The sequence below is a fragment of the Belonocnema kinseyi genome, chromosome 2 (genome assembly GCF_010883055.1).
Source record: "Belonocnema kinseyi isolate 2016_QV_RU_SX_M_011 chromosome 2, B_treatae_v1, whole genome shotgun sequence".
NCBI classification, from domain to species: domain Eukaryota; kingdom Metazoa; phylum Arthropoda; class Insecta; order Hymenoptera; family Cynipidae; genus Belonocnema; species Belonocnema kinseyi.
The window spans coordinates 105,687,655-105,711,924 of record NC_046658.1 but is presented as its reverse complement, the minus strand read 5'-3'; the positions used below and the strand labels follow the sequence as shown (position 1 = coordinate 105,711,924).

Below are 24,270 nucleotides of genomic sequence, written 5' to 3'. Positions count from 1 at the left end.
TCCCTATCGGTAAATAATAATTTTTAAAATTTTATAAAATTTCCTGAATGAAATAAATTTGTTCAAATAATAATCTTCCGGTATAAATATTGGGATGCATAAAATATAGTTTTATTTGAATAATTACCGTCTGAAATAATTTTCTAAATTGTTTTATTCCTATGAAATTTATTTCAGTAATTAAAAAAAATTGATAAGTGTTGCGAACTTCAGTTCTATAATTGAACTACAACAGTTTCCAAAAAATAACAAAATAGACTGTAAAAAAGGCAGGATAAAAATTTTGAAATGTATTTTGTTTAAAAAAAAACAAAAAATTCTCTCCAGCGGGGAATCGAACCCCGGTCTCCCGCGTGACAGGCGGGGATACTTACCACTATACTACTGAAGATATAAAATTGGAGAGCAAAATGCACTATTTCTCTGACGGCTGCTACATTTAGACGCGGGTCTCTCGGGCTTGCGCAGTACGTTTGGACGACGCCGACCAATAGAGCGCTTTGAAATAATAAACATAAAGTTTTCGATTGACTGGCGTTGCCAAAATGAACTGCGCAAACTCGAGTTTTCTACGTCCAAACATCATTAAGAACTCAGGGGCGAGCCTTGTGCTTCACTAGAAATGTAATATTTTTAGAGTAAAGAACGAACAAAGTTGAAAAAAAGCTAATCCTAATAAAATTCATCATAATTTAATAATAAATGTATTAATTGAATAAGAATAATTCATATATCAATTTTTTTATTTTCTAATTTAATTATAATATCATTGTAATACACATTTTTACTTTATTAGAAATGTTAAGTTTTATAATTATAAAATGTTTAAATATAATATACATGATATTAAATTTAATTTAAAATCAATCAAATTAAACTTTTTAGATTTATGATTACATAATTCCTTTGAAATTCCCGAAAAGTTCAATATTCAAAATCGAAAATTGCCGACAATTTGAAACTCCTGAATTGCAAAGTTTCTGAAAAATAAAAATTCTCGATAAAAGTATTTAATTCATAACTTATAATTTTTTATTTAACAATTTTTCAATTATTTAGATTCGGAAATTTTGTTATTCGGATTTTTCCCTGTATTTTTAATAATTTTGGGAACCGATTGCTGTTTCATAGTATATTTTCACTTTTAAATTACTTGCTTTTATTACAAAAATGTTAATCGATCATGAAAATTTGTTATCTAATATTTTTTAATGATTTTATAAACAAATTAGAAAAACAAATTCCCAGTGTGGATATCCAAACGCAGATAGAAATAGTCTTTTCTCTTAATTTTGTTGAAATTACGTGGTACAAAATGTTTATTAATGAAAATTTGTAATCGGATATTTTTCAATCATATTGTAAACAAATTATATAAACCAATGTCCAGTGTGGACATTTGAAGGTGGAAATAAATAGTTTTTTCTCTCATTTCTTTAAAGAGATTTCATCAGTGATGTTTAGTGATGAAAATTTGTCATCTTATATTTTTGAAAAATTTTCTAACAAATTCTATAAACAACTGCCTACTGCTGACGTTTAAAGGCAAACAATATTGTTAATTAGGTACTCTTAATTAAGAGAAAAAGATGGTATATATTAGCTTTTTCTCTTAATTTTTTGGATTTTTGTCGCCAATGATCTTTATTAATGAAATTGTGCTATGATTTTTTTTCGTGATTTTTAAACTAACTCTATGAAGAAATTCTTAATGTGGATAATTGGAGGCAAATTCGCTTTTTCCAGTAATTTTCCCTAATTTATATGATTAGTATTTTTCGCGATGTTAATTTGATAATAAACAAAAAGTGACAAAAAAGGGATGCCAAAATTTCATGAATATTTATATTTTTCTATTTACTTTTTTATTATTTAATATTTGTTCATAAGTAAAAAGTCAGAGCAAAGTTAAACATTTCAGAACTATTTTTGTTAACTTGCGATTATTATTGCCTTACTAAGTGAAAATAAGACAAAAAGTAAAAAATCTCAAGAAAAAACCATGATGATCTATGATTAATATAGATGAAGATATTTATAAGCAATAACAGTTTGCGTCTAACATGGTTTAGCACATTATTTTTGGTTACTTGAATTAATTATTAATTCTCTAAATTGCATTAATTTTTAATTCATTAAAAGTGAAAAGTGGACAAAAAGTTTAAAAATTTCAGAAAAAAAACAACTTTTAGTATTATTCAAAGAGAATGTTATTAACTATAATAATGAATTCTTTAAATGATTATGTTTTTAAATTAATTAATTTTTACCTTACTTTAATTGAAAATTGTACAAAAATTGAATTTTTTTTTAAAAACGGGACTTTAGATCTCCATTCCAAGAGAAAATTGCTAAAAACAATAATAATGTTTTTTTTAAATTTAAATACACATCTAATTATCAGTATAAAGTAGTATTTTACGTATAGAAAACAATTTGCATATGAAAACTAGAAACAAATCATAATTAGCGCCAAAAACTCGCAAAGCCCATTTTTTCAATTGTAGGGCTTTTTTTAACTCTATAAAACAGGTTTACGGGGGTGATATTTAGAAAGTAATATTGTATTCATATTCTATAGTTCAAGTTGAATTTTAACTCGATTCGTCTAATATTGACGATTCTGAATAAAATTAACAAAAACGTATTGTTTTCTAATGGGAAATACGTGCTAAGCTTCATGGGGCTTGCGCTAACTCAAAATATTATTTTTTAAACAAAAAAATGGATTAATTGTTGTGTAGATGCCAACAAATTTCCGAGCGACATGCATAAAAATTTATAAAAAAAGTTTTCAACGCATTTTTGGTCCGCCCTACTGTGAACTTCTGATCACATGTATTTCCAGTTTCTACATATAAAGTTTCATTCAATGAAGTAGACTCATTTACGAATGTTGGCTTGAAATGCAAATGTAGGCCGATTAAACAAACTTGCTGTTGACAGACGGTGTGCTAGAACTGTTGTATAAATTATACATATATTATGACGTATTCATATAAGCGTATGCTCATTTCGAATCGTGATTAATTCAGCACGGTATGTCTTTGTTGAATCGGGAGTGAATTAAACGGATGAACCTCGACTCCCAGAAGTAGATTGATTACTCGTCGTCTCGCTGCTTTCATAGAGGAAAGGCTACATATATGTTGGAAAAACTTTCGGAGACACTTTCGACTCTCGCGAGGGCTTCGAATTCTCGGCTTCCGGGCCGCAGAGGTCACTTGAGGCGAGAGCATTCCGGGTCGCTTCGGTAAATGCACGCTTATTTACCATGGGTGGAAACTATCCCCAAATGGATCGTCGGCAAGCTAAATGGATCGTTAGCACCCTCGTTTGCCTGTACGGCTGCCACTTGTGTAAGGTCCACCTCGCATTTTCGGTCAGCACAGAGTCGGTTTTTTCCAAAACAATTTAAACTATGTTATACCAGTCCAACCTTCTCGATTCACCGAATTTCCCATGCACAAGCTCTTCATCTACGAAAATAGTTACAAGAAGAGACTTTTAGTAATGTTATTATCATAAAAGTTGACTTTTTCCCATCGATGTTAAATTTACAAATCCTTTCTTAAAAAGTGTGCTTTTTGAGATTAGCATACATTGTTTCTCAAAATTTGATTGGTTACATACTGCGTGAATATGACTTTTAATAGCTATTTTCAGTGTGGTTTTTTGTTGTTCATATCTTCTGAAAAATTAATCAAAATAGGAGCCCTGCGCCTAAAAAAAGTAATTTAGTTATTCAAATCACACGCTCCCATACTTTCTCTCCTCTACTCCCCCTCATTCGGTCTACTCCCTTACCACCATCATTTTTCCTCCCCTCACTTCATCCACTTCTTTTCCCTTCCCCTACTATCCCTTTTCCTACTATCCCTTCCCCAAATATTTCTTCTCCTTCTCTCTTATCTAATTCCCATCCCCTTATTCACCCTACTGCTCGTCCCTTATTTACCCCGATTTGCCGCCCCTACCTTCCGCTGCATTCCCTTCCCGTCACTTCTTCTGGCTCTCCCTCTCATTTCCCGCCACTCATCCTAAATTCCCTACTTTCCATCCTATATAACTTGCCATAGTTCCCCTCCCTTTACTTCCCCTTACTTTCCCTGCCTGAAAAGTAAGTTTCGTAGCCCGGGCCTACGAAATCTTAAGAAATGAAAAATACATTCTGTTCATATTCTTTTAACCATACTACTCTATTTGTTTACACTAAAAAATGTTAATTTTCTGAGCTATTGTAAATCACAATTTCCAAATGAGGAATTTTAACCCTAATTAAATAGTCACACTGAGTGAATTTGACTCCACTAATGAAACATCTTCAAAAAAATTGCTAGGTATTATTAAAAGATTGCAAAAGTTCATCTTTTAGTTTTTGTGACCAAAACGAACTGTTTAAATATTTAAAATACAAATTGGCGAATGTTAGGGTAACCAGGGACTCTACAAGGAGCTCGAAAATTTTTCGGGGTCAATTGCACCCCGTTTGACTGATTGGATTAATTATTATAATTTATTTTCAAAATACAAAATATAAATTATAAATGATTCTTCAATAATACAGGCAGCAATTCTTTTCTTATCTGTTTTACAACATATTTTAAAAATGATAAGAGCATACTTTTCATGAATCATTGACTGTTTTCAATGAGGTTTTGTGTATCCATCTATTTATGAACGAAAATTACCAATTTTCTGCACCATAAATTTCGTAAATCAATACATATTTCCAAATACCTGTGAGTCATTTTATTTGCATGATAATATATATTTTGAAATATTTTTCTAAAAATTATTCATTGAAATGAAAAATGTAATTATAAACCATTTTTTAATATAGAGAAATAATTTTTATACATTAATTTTAAGTTTGGACGATTACAAAATAATATGAACAAGAATCATTAAGATTTTGAGACATTTTTCTTAATTATCCAGAATTTAAAAAATTGTTAGGAAACTTTAAATTATTTCGAAAAATATTTTGAATTTTGAGATGTTCTGAAATGATTCTAAAATAATCTAAATCTTGAGAAAATTAAAAAAAAAATCAAATTATTTTCTAAAAATATAAAAAAATCAGCTTAGAGATTTTAAATTTAATAGTTTCAAAAAGATTCAACAATAATTTAAAATTCGAACAGATTTTTAAATATTTTAAACAAAATGTAGACTCGTAAAAATTTTGAATAAAAAATTTGGAAGTTTTTAAAAGTGATGAAAGTTTTAAGAGAATTACCAAGTTTCTAGGAAAATTCAAGATGATTTTTTATTTTTTTAAATTAATTTTAAAAGCTTTCAAAACATACCAAAATATTTGTAAAAATGTCCAAAGTAAATATACAGGATTTTTAGACCACTTCCTTCACCTTTAAGAATTTTTCAATATTTTAGGTACTGTAGGTTGATCGGCGAATATTATTAAGAATATTATTCATAATAATTAAATTAAATTAACTATAATAATATTAATAATAATATTTTCCATGTATTTATTACAGTGATTTTTATATTTATTAAGCAATTTGTAACCAAAATTTAAAAAATAATAATAATTAGACTATTGCCTAAAATCTCATGAATGTTTCTAAAGAGCTGTTTATTATGCATTCAATTTTGATTTTAAAACAAGAAGAAAATTGATTAAACTTATGATCAGATGTCGAAAAAATGGGGAAATGCAATTACTTTCGAGAGTTCTGGTTCGCACTGGTACATACTGGATTTTATTATTATTCTTTAAAATCTTTTTCGTCTGCCTGAAGATTTAAAATTCTTAGCTCAGACATTTCTTAGTTCAGACATTTTTCAAAATTTTGTTTTGTCTTTTTAATATCTTAAGGTTAGTAAACGGGTTGTTCCAAAAGAGCTGGCTGGATGAAACTGTTTTGAGTATCTTAAGACATTAAATGGAAAAAATGGTAGAGGTCAAGATGAAATTGCACTTAAAAATATCTAATTGACCCCAGAATCTGTGTCTGTCTTTGAGACAAATAACTAGTTGACGAGAGTAGATACGTTTTAACATGAAATAACACAAAAGAATCTAATATTTCTGTTTAAAAGCACGCACAGCGTTCAACCCTTCTCGTTGCATCATTTTGTATCTTTTTTTTTGCTTTCTCTTCAGTATTCTTCTTTGTCTCCCTTCCAGTCCCAAGCACACGTACGTGCCAGAGGACACCCGCTCAAATAAATCTGAACCTTTTTTCCCGAGACGGTGAGATGTCAATAGCGTCATTTTCTTCGGGAGCCGATATTTTATTCGGTTTGGTACCTTTCCTTCGGAGAAAGGTAGCCTTATGGAATCCCATACCACTTCCTTTTCAGTAGCAGCTTTCGCACTCGCATCGTATGCCGTCCAACCCCATATCATACACAAGAGCAGCGAAACCAGATTGGTCAATACCTACAACTTTGATTCGAAATTCTTCTCTGCTGGTTCATACATACGTTACCAGTCACGTACATGCAAGGTGGGAATTTCATTTGGCCATTGAGCCTCGAACGTTCTTTTTACTCCACTGACACTTCAACTTTTCCAGATTTTTACATTTTCTTTTTTACTTAATAAACACAGTAAACAAAATTTAATTTATAAGATTGGCCAATACTTATATAAATATAACTGTAATTCCAAATGTTTCTCAGCTTGTTCATATTTACGTTAACAGTCACGTAGTTGCAAGGTGGGTATTGCATTTGGTCACCGAGCCTGAAGCGTACTTTTACTCCACTGAAACTTCACTCTGTTAAGATTTTTACGATTTCTTTACTTGATAAACACGGTAAACAAAATTAAATTTAGAAGGTTGGTCAATATCTGCAACTTTCATTCGATATTCTTATCTGCTAGTTCATACTTGAGTTAACAGTCACGTTCATGCAAGGTGGAAATTTCATACGACATTAAAGTTTGCCACAGATATGGATTTGAAACTTGCGACTCTTAATTTTTTATAATTTATCAAACAAGTTTTAAATCGGTATCTTTGGTTAACTTCAATATCGTGTTTTCATTTGGTCACCGAACCTCAAACGTACTTTTACTGTATTAAAACTAAAACCCTTTATAGATTTTTACAATTTTTTAAAAATATTTAATAAATGCAGTAGACAAAATTAAATTTTGAAGCGCAGTACCTTTTGCTTTAAAAAATATTCCAATTCATTCAAAACTTGAAAAAATGTGGTTAACTGAGGGGTGCTGGACCATATAACGACTTGACTAAAAAAATCAAAATTGTGCGAGAGAGATACAAAATCCATCATATATACTTGATATAGATAATTTTTCATCAAATTTGTTTATAAAAGAACCAATTGTTTATAAACTTCCATCATTCAACTAAAAAAACTCTTTTTTTACATGAAATATTCAAATATAATGCAAATAAAGTAACGAACCGCCGCTAATCCCCCACGAAATAATTTGTATTCATTTTTTCGCTTATAAAAAATTTAATCAAGTTTTAAACATGTACTATGTTACTATTGAACATCATTTTTGGAAATTTGCTTAATTTTTTCTAAGTTTTTTTTAATAAAACCAAGTATTTGTTAAAAACGGTACACTTCAATGTCAACATTTCGTTTTTTCTTTATTTTTGTTATTAAATACCAAAATAATAACAAATTTGTCCAAATGAGCCATTAAAATTTGCTGTGGAATTTTATTAAATTTTTTTAAAAGTTAAAATCGGAGAAATATTCTGAAAAAAAATGTTCACGGACATTATTTTGCCCACTGTGGGTTGCGCGGTCACTATTTTGTTGAAAAATCGTTTATTTGAGTATAAATTAATACTTTATGATGAAAATTCATAATTATGATTTATGATGTAACTATTTTGTTACAAAATCGTAATTTTTTCCTTTAATTCAGCTGTTTGAAGATTTGTTTTCCTGTTTATAAGTCAAATTCTTTCTAAAACATTCAACTTTTTGGTTTGAATTTGCTAAAAAACTCGACTTTTTTCAAACTAAAATCTTTTTGGTTGAAATATTAACTATTACATAATTTGCTGAACATTAATTTTTTTTGGTTCGAAAATGAAGTACTTGATCATAAATTAACTTTTTTATTGGAAATTCATATTTTCGTGTCAGAAATAAAAAAATCATCGTTTTGGCTTCAAAATTCCACAATTTTATAGAAAATTAAACAATTTAATTCAAAAATTAACTATTCAATAAAAAAATTAATTATTTAACCCTTAGAGGTCCATGGGGTCGTTAGTGTCCTGGCACTTTATATTGAAATTTACGAAGTTCGTTCTTCTTTAGTTTTTAATTTTTTTCAATGTCGTAAAATTAAAAAATCATTTAGCAAGTATAATTACCTTAGAACAAGACACTCAAGTGAATGCCTACCTAAATTTCACACCAAAATATTAAAAAGCTTCTACGCAATAAAAAATTGCGGCTGGGCTCTTCAACGATCCCATGAGGACCTCAACGTTATATCAAAGGAAGGGGACCTTTAAGGGTTAATTGAAAAATTAATAAAAAATTGACTATGTTCTTTTTGTTCAAAAGTTATCCTCTAAAAGTTGTAAATTCAACTATTTTGTAAAAAATCCATGTATTTTTTTGGAAATTTCTTGGCTTAGGTAGAATATTAATCTTTTGTTAAAATTCATTATTTTAGTAGAGGATTTAACTGTTTTGTTATAAGTTATCCCTTTTCACTCGAGTTTTGCTAAAATTTTCAATTTTGGGGCTTGGATTGCTTGAAACTTTTTTCAAAATTCGTCTTTTGGAAGAACATAAATGTTCTTTTCTTTGGGAATACAGCCATTTCGTAAAAAAATTCAAATATTTTGTAGATTTAATTATGTTGTTTAAAATTAAACAATTTAATTAGAGTCATCTTTTTGACTGAAAATTCAACTGTCATGTTGAAAATTTATCGTCACACGGATTTCCATTTTATTTTTTGATGAGTGAAATGTCACATGTCGCAAAATCACTGTAAACCCCATCCTATGTGACACTTTTTGACGTTAGGACAGATCCCTCTCTCCCCCACCTCGGAGTTTATCGAAATATGTGGACCCCCGTACACTTACTTTATATTTTACGTTTCCTTTATTTGGAATAACTCTTATATTTTTTTGCAAAAAAATAGTGGTTGAACGATAACTTTGAAGTTATAAAATCCCTATAGGCGATCTGTCGTAATTTGAGAGAGGAGTAGGTACGAATGGATATACTTTCCTCTACGGTTAACTTCTCACCGTTTTTAGAGGTTGTGTGATTCGAGTAGATATATACGTGCAGAGACATAAAGCACGACCACTACGGAAGTATCCGATGGTATATGGTGTTGCATGATTTATAGACGAGTCGAGATATATGGGGTGCCTATTTGAAGCGGCTCGCTGCTCTGGGATCTCCCATTGGTGGAACTCTGACATGAATACTGCACAATTTAATGGACATTGTCGCACTATTTTCTGCGGGCGAAATAAAATGGAGGACATATTAGGATGAAGCGTAGTTGATGGCTCCAGAGCTCTCACGAATATTTCTGCGATATGGAGACAAATATGATGTGCAGGGAAATGTAGGTGAAAGCCCAGTGTGACTGGGGCTTTGTTGAAAGTGACAATTCCCGAGCACGTGATAAATTAAAAATATCATAATCTCTATAGTTTTTTTCCTTTTCAATATTAATATTGTACAAGTAGCTATATCATCGGTGTAAAACATATCGAGAACTAAAGGTTAAAACAAAACTTTCTTGGATTATATCTCTAAAACGTCCACGCTGGCGTTGGTCGTTTAAAACAGCGATTCCCAAAACTATTGCTGACGGCAGGCTCCCCTGCCGCGGAAGCTAAGGTGAGTAGAAGGCAATTTCCTTTACCTGCAATGGATAACCCTGTCATTATTATGAGATTAAGGTCTATTAAACAAACTCAAATGATGAAAACTTGGCTTCATTAAATTAGAATTATGGTTAAATTAATTCCCTTCAATAATTAAAATTATCATTATTTAAAATTTCAACCAATTTTTATCAATTTTTTTTTCACTTTTGTTCTAATTTTATAGGAAAGTTGATTTGGCTAATTAAAATTTAATTGAGCTAAGTTTTCATCATTTCAGTTTTTGTAACCGATCTGAATCTCATCACAATGAAAGAGTCATTCGTTGAAGGTAAAGGAAAGATGCCTGCCTCGGCCACCCCGACAAGGGCGGTCTCCCCTGCCGCGGCAGATGACCATGCCGTCGGTAATAGTTTAGGTAATAGTTTATATATAATATATATAATTATTTCATATATCTTATTATTCTAATTTTGAGTCGGATCACTGCATTTTTAAAAAGAATGATAATTTTAAGTTGCGACATGAAGTTTTAACAAATAAATATAATTTGGCAGTAGGGGCAACAGATTTCAATAAAGAAATTAAATTTTTATAATTGGGGCAGAGAATTCACATTAGGAATGATAATTTTAACTTTCAAACAGAAAATTTTGTAGAGAATTATAATTTCAATTCTAGGCTCACTTTAGAACAGGAAATTTCATTAATTCTAATTTCTACTTTAGAACTGGGAGTTTCTGTATAAAAAATTTTAGTTCGACCTAGACCTTATGTTTTAGATGGAACATAATTTTTCTAAAGAATTTTGTTCTGATTTAGATAAAGGGAATTAAAAAAATTCAAGTTTCAAGTACAAATTCTACATAATTTGAGCCTTGTTCCTTTGATATTTTAGAAAAAGGGAGTTCCCATATTGCTCAATTATAATAAGACATATTGTAAATTGATAGAATTCAAAAGTATTTGGAAAAGTTTGAAGGTATTCGAAGCAATTCAAAAGATAAAGTTATAATTATTTTAGTGATATCAATTCGTGTAAATTGATATATTAAGAATTAGTGCAATGCAATTCAGAAAAATGTGGAAATTAAGTTTTCCTTGCTTTTGGCTTTTATAAAGTTATTCGTTGGAAAATAAAAATTAATTAAAAATAAGACGAGTCTTTGAAAATTCTTGGCGATTAATAAACTTCATTACCACTGAGTTGATTCAGTGCTTCGGTGAAACTCTGGCAGAGACACAGGTAAAACAAAATTTCGCTGTGAAGCAAAGATAAATGCGGCCGGAAAAATTATTTCAGAGCGACTCGTCTTTTCCAGTTTTAATTTACAACTCGTTCAAGACTCAAGCGGAAGCGTGCTTAGAGCTAAATAACTTTGACGGGTTGGGCATGGAAAGAAGTGCAAAAATATTTGAACATAATTATTTATTTTTCATGCTTGTCACGAGCGCAATTACTGTGGGTGTATATTGCCTAAAATTTGACTAAACTTTAGGAAAACTAGTCTTAGTAAGTTACTTTCAGTACAGAGAGGCCACTTAACAAGGAAACTAGGGAAATTGGGAAATTATAAAAAAAATTTTGAGACCTTTGAGAGTAATACTGGGTAACCACTGTACCACGAAACTGAGAAAACCGGGAAATTATCTGGAATTTTTGGAAATCTTGAAAACCCGGAAACTGGCACTGGGTAGCCACTCGACCGGGATAAACTGGAAATAACCAGACATTTTTTAGGACCAGAATGTCACGTTGGGTGACCACTGGACTTGGAAATTCAGGAAACCAGGAAATGATCGGGAGTTTTTTGAGACCGGAAAATGACGTTGGGTGACCACTGGGTGGCCACTGGACAATGAAACCGATAAAACAGTGATTTGACCGGGATCTTTTTGAGACCGTCAAAAACCGGGAAGTGACATAGTGTAGCCACTGGACCGGAAAAAACTGAAAATGACCAAAAAATGTTAAGACCGGGGAATGAAGCTGGGTGACCACTAGACCTGGAAACAGAGAAAACCGGGAAATGATCGGGAATTTTTTAAGAACCGGGAAATTGTTGAGACTGTCAAATTCGTGAAGTGACCCTGGGCGACCCCTGGAGTAGAAAACTGAAAACCCCGGGAAATTATCGGGAATTTTTTGAGACCGGGAATTGAAACTGAAGTTACCACTGAACCGGGAAACCAGATAAACCGGGAACTGAACGGAAATTCTACAAGTACCAAAAAAAACCGGCAAACAATATAAGGTAGCTACTGAAGCGGAAAAATATAAATGACTTGAAATTTGTTGAGACCATGAAAACTGGGAAATGAAACTGGTAATTTAATACCGGGAAAAATCGGAAAATGCGCAGGGAGGCCCCTGGACCGGAAAACAAAAAAAAACTGGGAATCGATCGGGCATTTTTGGTGGAGACCGAGAAAAACCTGAAAAAGGCGGTAATATTCTAAAATATTTTACTTCAAGCATTCCCCATTTTTGATCTTGATTACGAAACTAAAACAATTAAGAAGCAACAAGTTAGAAGAGTTTGAACTTGAAAATTTGGGATTAAATTATTTTTAAGTTGATTATCTGTAAATACTACTTAATTAATCATTTTGCAAATGTAACTGTAGTTGAACTGTTGAAAATTAGACAGTAATTAATTTTAAAAGATGATTTTGAACCTGTTTAAAATTAACCAATTTATATCAATTAAATTCAAAAATTTATACAATTTTAAATCCTATTCAAATAGTTTTAATTTTAAGATATTCAATTTTTAACCCACTCTTTTTTAAAATTTTCAATTAAAACAAAAGAGCAGTTTTTCATTATTTTATAATATCTAATTGTTCACTTAAAATTAGCAATTTTAAATCAAATATTCGAAAGTAAACCATTACAAAAATTTTAACTTGTGATGAAAAGTATTCAATTTTGATTTATAAATAAGTATAATTGATTTGAAACGACTTAAAAATAGTGCATTGCATCTTAAAAAGATTCATGCATAAAAAAACATTTAAATTTCACAATTTTTATGTTAAAAGAAAGGAATGTTATTTAGTTATTTAATATTTTGCCGAATTAGGAGAGAAACTTTTTTTGTTTAACCTATATGTTTATTAAGTAGAAGGCGGGCAAATTGGTTATTTTAAACGTTTTTATTGACTTTGAGATTAAAAAATTTTGTTTATCAATATTTTACGAATTGTATGCAGAATAAGTTTTTCATTTTTAACATTTTTAATGAATTAGAAGTGATAAAATATTGATTTTCAATTTTTTCTGAATTGGAAGATGCTCTTTTTTGTGTCTATCATTTTTATTGAGTTTTAAGTGTCGAAGTTCTGGTTCCTTTTTTCTAAATTAGAAGAGTTAATTTTTTATAATTAATATTTTTATTGAGCTAATGCAAAGAATTTTTTGAAGGGGGGAAAATTTGGTATTACATTTTTATTAAATTTGAAATGAGGAAATTTTGTTTGTCTATATTTTACGAACGGGAAGAAGAATTCATTTTTTTATCGTTAACATTTTTATTCATTTAGAAGGAAGAAAATTTTCGTTAAAATTTTTTTCTGGATTGGAAGAGACCTTTTTTTGTTTTTATTATTTATATTGAGTTTAAAAGTAAAAAATTTTTGTTATTTTTTTCTAATTTGGAAAAGTCCATTTTTTTATATTTTCAATCATTTTATCGAGTTTAAGGAACAACTTTTCTATCTCTAATTTCTTTCTTGATTGGAAGAGGGAAATGCTCTTATTTTTAGCATTTGTATTGAGTCAGGAAACTTTGGTTTTTAATTTTTTATGAACTGGAAAAGGATGATTTCCTATTTTTATGATTTTTATTGATTGAAGAGAGGAAAGTTCCTTTTTTTAATATTACCATTCGAGTTATAGCACTTTTCAGATCATTTTTGGTTTGATGCATTTTAGATTTTTTTATTCGCTCATATTGAGCACTGACACCAGTTTTATACTAAATCGTCTAAACCTTGAAAAAATTAATATAAGCAATAAAATTTGCACCTTTGTTGCAAATCAACAAATAAGTATCTGAACACACTTAACCTATCATTATTTTTTGGGCATTTTTAGCGATTTCTAGTGGAGAAAAAAAGAAACTTTGAAAGTCGATAAAGTCGAGATCAAGTGACTAAGTTCGTTCATGAAATTTCGGTGTAAAATGATTTTCATTTTTTTGGTCCTAAAAATAAAAGATAAATTTCAAATTGGAAACATAGCAACACCAGCAATCTGCTCAAATTTACTCGTCGGAGTTCTTCAACCAACTTCCATAATTCTTGACGTTGAATCGATCAGCTGATAACTATTGTTGACAGTGAACCAACCAGCGGGACTCAGCGTCGGACTCGCCTTGTCTTTTGCCCCCGGGCGAAATTTTATTTTTATTCTTGGAATTGTTTCATACCAGTACAAAAAATCTACAAGAATATATAACCATTAGAAAATGTTAATTATTTTCTGAAGATGCACATTTCTCAAGATGGGACTTGGACGAATTTTCGAGTATGATATTCTAAGATGTTCCTCGATTTTTTTAAATCGAGGCATCTACTTTATCGACGTTAAAAGTTTATTTCCTAATTCCTGTAGTATTTCACTCGAAAACTTTCTTCGTAATTATGAACATTTTGATATATACAAACGTTCCTTAGTGCTTTCGGTATAATATCCTAAATCCTGAACATGATATCTCAATCCGTTTGGACGTAGTGAGGACCGAAAATAATGAAAATAATTTCATTCCCCATACAAAAATTTTATGAATGAACTTAGTCAAGTGATCTTGACTTTATCGACGGTCAAATTGTCTTTTTCTCTCCGCTAGAAATCGCTAAAAATGCTCCAAAAATAATTATAGGTTACGTGTATGCAGATACTTATTTGTTGATTTGCAACGAATGTGCAAATTGTATTGCTTACATTAATTTTTTTTTAAGGTTTAGACGATTTAGTCAAAAACTGGTGTCAGTGCTCAATATAAGCGAACCAAAAAATCCGAAATGCATCAAACCAAAAATTAGCTGCATAGTGCTATAACTCGAATGGTAATATCCTTTTTCATCGATTTATAAATAAACGTTCTTCAAAACTATAAACACATTGATGTATACAAACGTTCTTTAGTGCTTTTTATTTAATCTGTCAAATTTTAAACACCATATCTCAATCCGTGTGGGCACAGTGAACACCAAAAAAATGCTCATATCCGGGGACTAGTTTGGTCACGTGGTCACGAAGAGCATGCCCTTAAAAAGTAGAAACTTGCATTATAATTTTCCTGAATAGGAAGAGACCATTCTTTTCATCTTAACATTTTTTGAAGGGGAAAATTTCGCAAATTTGGTATTTTTAACGATCAGTACTGAGTTGGAAGAGTGACATTTTTTCATTTAAAATTTTTATTAGTCTGAGTTTAATTTATTTAAGACCAAATTAAAATTTTTGCAGCTGAATGGAATTATAAATTTCTAATTTTTCAGTTGGAAAGTGTCGAAAGCTCCAATGTATTCGTATAAATTATTTAGCGTTTAAATTAAAAGTGTCTAACTTATAAATTTGTTGAACTTCGTAGATAAAGGTTTCATACTAAAAAAGGTTCCATTTTGTGATTTCAATTTTTAGTTTGGTTTTGACTTCTTCAAATGAAAAAATTAACGTGAAAAATTTTTGCGAACCGGTACGAACTAGGGAGATGACCGGGAATATTTTCTTCTATTTAAACAGCCACCCTCAAGTATAGAATAGTAAGTTCTGTAGATACTCATATCGGCCCGAAAATAAAAAAATTAAATAAAAAAAATAAGGCATGCTTCTAGTGGTAGTCAAGAATTCGTATACATGTGAGCGCTGGTAAGCAAGCAGTGTTCCACATTTTTCGATCCGAAATGTGCGGAATTTCTTGTCAACGTGAGTACGCGTCGCGGTCTTTACATGAGTCCAGAATGTGATAAGAATTCAATGAAGCCTTTCAGAAGCCGTTACATATAGGAAACTATCCGCAATTCTCGCTCGCTTAAGATTTTCCGCTTAAGTTTTATCGTTATGAAATAGGGCGGATAAAAAAAATATATAAATTGAAATCGCTTTAGCACTGAAAATTTGCTATTTAGGTCCTCTATAACGCGTATAAAATTCGAAAAAAATTGATTAATTTCTTGCGTTTGGGAGGAGTCAAAATAAAATTTAAAAAATGTTTGAATCGCAGAGTTTTAGAAAAATCTTTAATCTATTTTTTGTTCCGTAATCTGCATAATATGCCTAATTTTTACAGTTTTTTCTGATTTTTCATTTTTGTTTATAAAGGATAAATTTAATTTTTCATAGAGACATGAAAGCAAAGAAAAACTTGCTTATGTTCAAAATGTACAGTAAATAAATTGAGAATATCAGGCTTTTAAAAACGACAAGTTACTTTCAAAAATTCAACAACTCGTCACTTTCAACGATCTGATCTTCTCCATTTTTTTAAGTACGTTCAGTACATATTTATAAAAAAGTTTCATAGGTTAAAAAAAATATTCATAATTAAGAAAGTTTTTTTTTAATCACGAGTTTTCCAAAACTCTACAAAAAAATGGATTCTATTTTGACTCCGAGCAACTGCAAGATACTGATATATTTATTTCATGTTTTATACAATTTGGAAATTGTAGTTTAATGGAATTTTTAAGAATTTCAATGTGGCCACAGGTCAGGGAAAACCTGGAAATCAGGGAAAAGTCCGGAAATTCTTTTGATCAGGGGAAGTCAGTACAAGGTCATGAATTTTGAAAAAAAAATGGCAAAAGTCCATGAATTTCTGTTTGAAGCATTTTAAGTAACTGTCAAGGATACGATCAGGGCTGACACACAGTCACTTTTAGTAACTTTTTTCAAGGAGCCTAAAAAGTTTCACGATATTTGAAAAAATTTCAAAGTATTTTAAATATTTTAGGATATTCTAGAAGAGTCCATAGAATTTGTAAGGTTAAAGAGTTGTTAAGGATTTTCTAAAAGGATTTGAATGATTATAGGAGATTTAAACAAACTTTTAAGGGGTTTTAAATAATTTACCACAATTTAGGAAAATATTAAACATATTCCAAGGGACTTTATTAAATATCGGATAATTTAAATGATTTTCAGGGTTTTGTAAAAGCTTTCAAGACATTTTAATATATTTTGAGGATTTCAGAAAATATCAGATTTCATGTAATTTTATGGGAATTTATGATATTCAAAAGCATTTCAAAACTTTACTCACAATAATTGATGGGTTTCGTAAGATTTTAAATATTTAAATACATTTCAGAAGTTTTTAAAGAATTTTGAAGAGTTTAGGATTTCCTTGTAAAGCGTGAACAGTTATTATTTTCTAGAATTAATGAGACAGTTAATAAAAGTTCAGAGTAACATTTTGTTTTTAAGGATATTCAGGCAATTATTTAAATTTTAGTTACAGCATTTAAATTTAATTGTTTAAATAAATGATTATTGTTTAATGAATTATGGAACACGTTCTGAGATAAGGAAATATTGAATGTGACATAGTGTGAGAGATTCAAAAAAACTGAAATTTTCTCTACATTTTTTATGATAAGGCGCAAGTGAATGATTTGTAATTGTTTATATAATTGTAAAATATCTTAAATTGAAAATATTACTTTTAACAATGGTTCATTCTATTATCAATTCCAGGAAATATTGAATATTCACGATTTACATAAGAAAAATTGTTTGAACGAATGAATATTATTTACATAGTTACTAAATATGTTAAAAAATAAAGAAAACCTTTGAAGTACTCCTCACAGTCGGAAAAACATTATTTAAATAAAAAAATTAACATTTTTCAATTCAGAATGATTTAGAAAATACTTTGAAAGTTGTCAATAATTAAATAAAAATAACTAATGTTGAAAAGATTCTTGAGAGCATTTTCTGTAAACGATGCTGCATTAATGCGCAGATTACTGTTTTTTCAATACTAATCCTCAAAAATCGCTCTCTACATACTAATCAAGACCTAATTATATCGAAATTTAATTCAAATTTTGTATAATTATTTAAATAGTTAAATCAGTCTTTTATAACGTATCCAACGATATAAATAACCCATTTTTGATAAAAAATGCAGTTTTTATGTAGACCCTATATAACTTTAAAGTTTAAAATTCTGATTTTATGGGGATTTAACGACGAGTTTTATAGGTTCTCTATCTGATTAAGAAGCGAATCGCAATTTCAGTTTGCGTCGATTAAACACCTTTCCTTGCTTTCATATGTAATTTTTATATGTTCGTTATTGCAAAAAACAATATTACTAGTAAATTATTTAGAAAAATAGAGATTAATTAATTTTGAATAAATAAGTAGAAAATATTTCGCATTGAAATTATTCTTTTTCACATTTATACATTTTTCCTTCCTATTGTAAATGAATGTTCTTGGAATGTATGATAAAATTGACTAAAATACTTTCGGAACTTTTTTTAAAATGTTATTCTCGAAATCATAATGATTACGAATTCAAATAATAAAATCAGTACTAAGAATTTCAAGAGGTAAGTTTTCTTGAATTGCTGTGATTGAAATAGAGAAAAAGAATAGATTTGTTAGAAATTGAAAGAAAAAGCTTTCCAATTACTTCAAATAAGGCCTTCAAGAATTTTATCTAAATTTAAGGTCTTGATTATTAATCACTCATTATTAAAATTAGAAATGTTTAAATACAGTTTTAAACCCTTGAGCAATTCCGAATTAAAAATTTGTGGCATTCAACAATTTTGACAGTAAAACTTTTCAAGTCGGTTAACTGTGAATATTAATTAATTAAAGATTAGAAATTAAACTATAATACTTTAAAATGAGCCATTTTTTAATTGAAACGTTTTAACCCTTAAACGGGCAAAACGCCACTACCGGTACACTGCTTTTCAACGGCCAATAACTAAGACTATTCGACACTAGAAAAAATTGAGACACATATATTTTTATTGCTTAAGATCTCCTCTTTCCGAAGGTGCCAATGAAATTCCTCAAAAAATTTATTTATTATCCCAAAATGCAGTTTAAACAAAAAAAACGTGATTTTTCGTGCCTATTTTTTTGTGAACCATTTTCCAAAGCTTTTGGAGCCTGTAATTAACCTGGAATCTCACTAACCGGTGGAATAAATGTCTAAAATTTGAGAATCCATGGTTCAAAGATCGATTTTTCGTTTTAGTATTTTCAAAATGGCGTCTTAATGGCAAAATTTTTGTGAAAACATTCATGAATTTTTTTACAATAAACGATGCGCTTTTCGGAAAAATCATCAAGAATAAAAAGTTCTTGTAATCAGCCAAGTGATAATTGATGTATTTGTAGGTTATATAATTATATGAATTCTCAGAAAAATATATACAAAATATTAAAAACTTATAAATAATTGTTTTCAATCACTTTTCCAAGAAATTTCTTTTTGAATTGAATGTTTTGTAAAATATAATTTGGTCTTTGGAATTCACTGAAAGTAAACTGTTATTAATATATGTGTTGTATTTTTTTTGCCTGAAATCAAAGTTCCACAATTTGTATATATCCTTGTGGATATTTTAATAATTATTTACTCAGGTTACAAGAATTGTTTTTAAATGTAATTTTGAATCGCGCGCCAAGTGCGGCCAATGAGCGGTCAGCCCTAACGCAAGCGCAGTAACTCAGGATGCCAACATTGGCATTATTGGTCCACAGTACAAACTGGAAAAATAAATCAAATCAGCCGGCAGGGAAAAGTTGGGATATGAAATCCTCAATAAGGTATTTTTACTTCAACCATCAGCTAACTTCACTTTGTTAAAAGCTGAGGGGGGAAAATGGATTAAATGCATGGAACAAAACTTTATTTCTGTAATATATTTGTAATTAATCATCATTATTATTATTTTATTATTTCATTAAATAGTAATTAAAAAATAAAAACTATTTTTTAACTAAACTTATATAGAAAAAATTACCTTTTACGAAGATGTTAGCATAATAGGGCAAAAATGAACTGAATCCCATACATTTGGTCCCTTATTATCCCCTCAGCAATCTACGAAGTGAAGTTAGCTGTTTATTGAAGTGAAAATACCTAATAGGCTTTTATCTTATCAGTTTGAGTGTTCCCGCCGCTATATTTGAAACATTGCAATGTTTCACGAAACTCCCAATGTTTCATGAAACTTTTCATCAGGCTAAAGTTTCATGCAAATTTACATCCCTATTCATCGCGAAAAAAAATTTCTGATTTTATTATACAATTGTATTTACCTTATCTTTCAGGTGTGACACTAGCCACTGCAAGATTAGATATCTAAGGTACCTTTAAACTTCCGCAGAAAATCTAGTGGAAATTTGTTCGAACGACCAGGAATCAATTTCAATGCAGACGGTCACGACTTAGTTTGTACTTCCCGGCTTTGGTGGTTTGAATGTCATATAGTAGGTTTTGACTAACCTGACATTTGTATATTACATCACGCCAAGTACTATTTTTATTCCAAGACTATTTAGTCGCTGGTAAATGGGAGCAAATAAAAAGTTAGGTAATTATTATTATAACTTACCTGCTTATTAACATGTTTTTCACTCAAATAACGACCGACAAAATGATCTTGACAGGAGACTTACAGTTTATAGACGACACTTCACGTTGCACTGGATGAGAAAAAACAGTGTCTAAATGATGCTTTCCCCCTAGATTCTTCGAATGAACCTGTGTGGCTCAAATTTATTGCAACTCTATTGAACACCGATTTCGGTGTACATTGGAGGATCGGCGATTTTCTGTGTGGACAGATATGTAATATAATTTTTTATTTTAAATTTCTGTTCTTAATTGGAAGAGTGACCTTTTATATGTCCAATATTTTTACAAAGTTAAAAGGGTGCACATTTTGGTGTTTGACATTTTTTAAATTGGAAGAGTAAATATTTTCTTATAAACATTTTTATTGAGTTGAAAAAAAATGTTTGAACTCAAAACATTGTAAATGTTTTGAGTTCAGGAAAGTTCACTTTGACAGATTTGTCGTTTAGTTTTAATTACTCAAATTTCAAACATTTTCAGTTTTAAAAGATTGATTTTTTTAATTTTCATACCGAGAAGAAGTTTTTTTAACAAGAGAAACACAAATACAAGTAGATAAATAATGTTATTCTTCAACTGTTCAATCTTTAGGTTATATTTTTCTAATTCAAATTTAGAAATGTTATACTATTTAATTACTTTTAGTGGAGGAAAGTCGCTAAAACCTGGCAGTTGTATTAAAGAACGCAATAAATCTCGTTGATATCGCGAAGAATTTATTGCGAGCGAATGAAAAATTCATAATCGTTTTATTCCCGAGCCAGGCTAAAATTCAGTCGCTACCAGTGTTTTCCCGTTTTTGCTGACGTGGCTGTGAAACGATGAAAATTTTTTCTACTTTGGCTAAAAAGCGCATGGAAAAAAGAACAAAAACTTGTGGCATGTATTTCAATAAGCCACAGAATTTTCCGTGGTCATACATATGCATGGGCGAGGCTATTGTCGTTGACCAAGCGCGTCCTCGAAAATCTGTTTGACTTTTTTCGGTCTAAAAGTACCTGATTTTTTTCATCATTATTCAATCGGTTAAAAATACTAAATCAGGTGATGATTTAAACACGTGCGCTCGGTTTATATAAATAAGTCTGAGGATAGTTAAATTAATTTTTTTGTAAAACTAGGTGTCTTTAATTATAATTTCAAAACGAAGTTGTTCTGTATTAAACAGTGACATGGAAATTTGTTTTCAATGATAACTTAAATTGTAATTTTTACATTTGTTTTGAAAATTCAGTATTTTTGAGGTTTATCATTGTTTTGATATAAGCAAGAAAAATAATGAAAATTGAAAATTTAACAAAATGACAACCACTTTTCTAAAAAAATTTAAAAAAATATATATACTATACACGGAAAAATTTCGCGGGAAAAATAAATATTATATAAGAGATTCGGTTAATAATTCAATAATTTTCTTGAAAAGTGATCCTTTTTGTCGAAAATGCAACTATTTTGTTCAAAACTCATCTCTTTGGATTGAAAATTCACAACTTTAATGGATTTTTTTTCTTTTCAACTAAAAACTTTTGTTTGATTAAAAATGTAACTATTGTGTTCAAAATTTATTTCCTTTTGTAGAAATTTAATCTTTTTTACATAAAAATTAAAAAAGAAATTAAAAATTATTCTCTTTTAATTGAAAATGCAATTTTTGGCCGAAAATTAACTGTTTTGTAGAAAATTCTGATTTATAGCTCGAAAATTCCACTATGTGGTTGAATTTCATTGTTGAAAATTTATTTCTTTCATTGAAAAATCAATTATTTTGTTAAAATTTGGTTTCGTTTTTGGCTAGAAGTTAATTTTTTTAAACAAAAATTTAACTATTTTATATTTGCTTGAAAAGGTATCATTTGTTAGTAGAAACTTTATGTATTTTTTTTTTCATTTATCTTTTGGCAGAAAATTTGTCCGTTTAGTTAAAAATGTAACTGCCTTCTTAAGAATTTACCTTTTTTAATTGATAATGCAAGCCTTTTGTTGAAAATTCGTCTTTATTGGTTAAATTCAACTGTTTTTTCTCTGAATTGAAAATCTTTTTTGGTTGAAATATGAACTATTACATTTTTGGTTGAAAAATCCACTGTTTTAAAAAATTCGTATTTCTGTCTTACAAATTTAACAATCTGGTGTGGAAAATTTAACTACTTAGACCTAAATTAATTTTTTTGCTTCAAAATTCAACTATTTTGTTAAAAAATGCTTTCGTTTTTGCTTAAAAATGCATTGTTTTAAACAAGAATGTACCTGTTTCATTCTCGGTGCAAAATTATTATTTTTAGTAGAAATTGTATGTAGTTTGTTAAAAATGTGTCTTTTATGAGAAAGTTAATCCTTTTAATCGAAACTGTAACTATCTTCTTGAAAATGTACGTATTTTGTTGAAAAGGTAGCTATATATTTTTGAATATTTATATATTTGGTGGAAAATTTATATTTTTTGTAATAAATCAATTTTTCTTATTAAACATTTGTTTTATTACATTTCTTTAAAATGTATCTTTCTCTGTAGCAATTAATTTTTTTCACGAACAATTTAATTATTTCGTTGAAAATTCAAGTTATTCGTTCTAATTTTTGTATAGATTCTGAATGTCAATTTCTTATTGCATATTATTATTAGATGCCAAAGAATCAAAATACACAAGAACTTCTATATAGGATCGACTGTCTTAATCCTTTCAAGAACTGGCCCACGCAGTTTTATAGCCGTGATGCAGTGTGTGGCAGTGTCAACAATGGGTAGCCATCAGTTTATAATAGACTGTTTACGTTTCCAGAGCTGATTTAGTCTCAAGGCCAGTGTGAGGCAACTCCCGAAACTGTTCTTATATAGGCGTTGTTGTGTAACTCGTTGGTTCATAGGAAAATTTGTCTCAGTTTTCCAAATCTTAAAATTCATACACAGAACAGAAGTTATTATCCGTTCGAACTAAATTTCAGAGGTTAAATTTTCAATCCGAAGATATGAATGAAACAAAATTTAATCAAGTACGTAATTAAATTTTTCACCAAAAAGATTAATTTTCATCTAAGAATATTAATTTTCTACTAAAAAAGATGAATTTTTATCTTTAAAAAATAACTGTTTTTGAATAAATTACAGTCAAGTATAACCAGAAAATACGACTTTTCAATAAAACAGTTGAATTCTCCACCAAACAAAAAAATTTTCAAATCAAACAATCGGATTCTTCGATGAAAAGGTGAAATTTACATAGAGAAGATTTTTTAAGAATCTTTTAAACTCACTCAAATTATTCCTAAAATTTTGAAAATTTAAGAAAAAAATAAATTGCCTAAAAATCTTCTAGATTTTTTTCGACCTTTTTAGTGATATTTTTATTTATTTTTTTAATATTCAGTGAAAATGAACTTTTTTTAATAGGATTCATGATCATTTACTCAGGAATCTTTTTTTTTTTAATCCTTTCATAACTTAATTTTTCTCAAAAGCTTATATTTCGTTTTAAAGTTTTAGAAATATTTTCAAATTTTCCATTAGTTTTGTATCTTTTCAAAAGTTCCAAATATCTTTTAAAATGATTTGAATTTGTCCTTAAGTTTTTTAAAAATTTGACATTTAACTTCTAAATATCTTTCTAAATGATTGGTGCCATTTCTAAAATTCTGTATAATTGGAAAAATCGCCCGAAAATCTTCCGGATTCTTTTTAAAAATCTGTAAATTTGTTTAAATATTCTCCTAAAAGTAAAGAAAAGTAAAATAAGAAAAAATTTCAAATTTCCCGAGAAATTATAAAAAAATCTTTAAATTCACTTGAAACTTTATATGCGATTTCGACTCGAATT

The 24,270-nt window shown here is 29.3% G+C and overlaps 1 protein-coding gene and 1 non-coding gene across 2 annotated transcripts in view; one reads left to right on the top strand and one right to left on the bottom strand.

Annotated features, from left to right (window-relative positions):
- LOC117167388 (cytoplasmic polyadenylation element-binding protein 2) overlaps positions 1-24,270 on the top strand; it is a 692,172-nt gene that overhangs the window by 150,912 nt on the left and 516,990 nt on the right. The window lies entirely within an intron of this gene.
- On the bottom strand, positions 320-391 carry Trnad-guc. The gene has a single exon. It is a non-coding gene; the product is annotated as a tRNA-Asp (tRNA).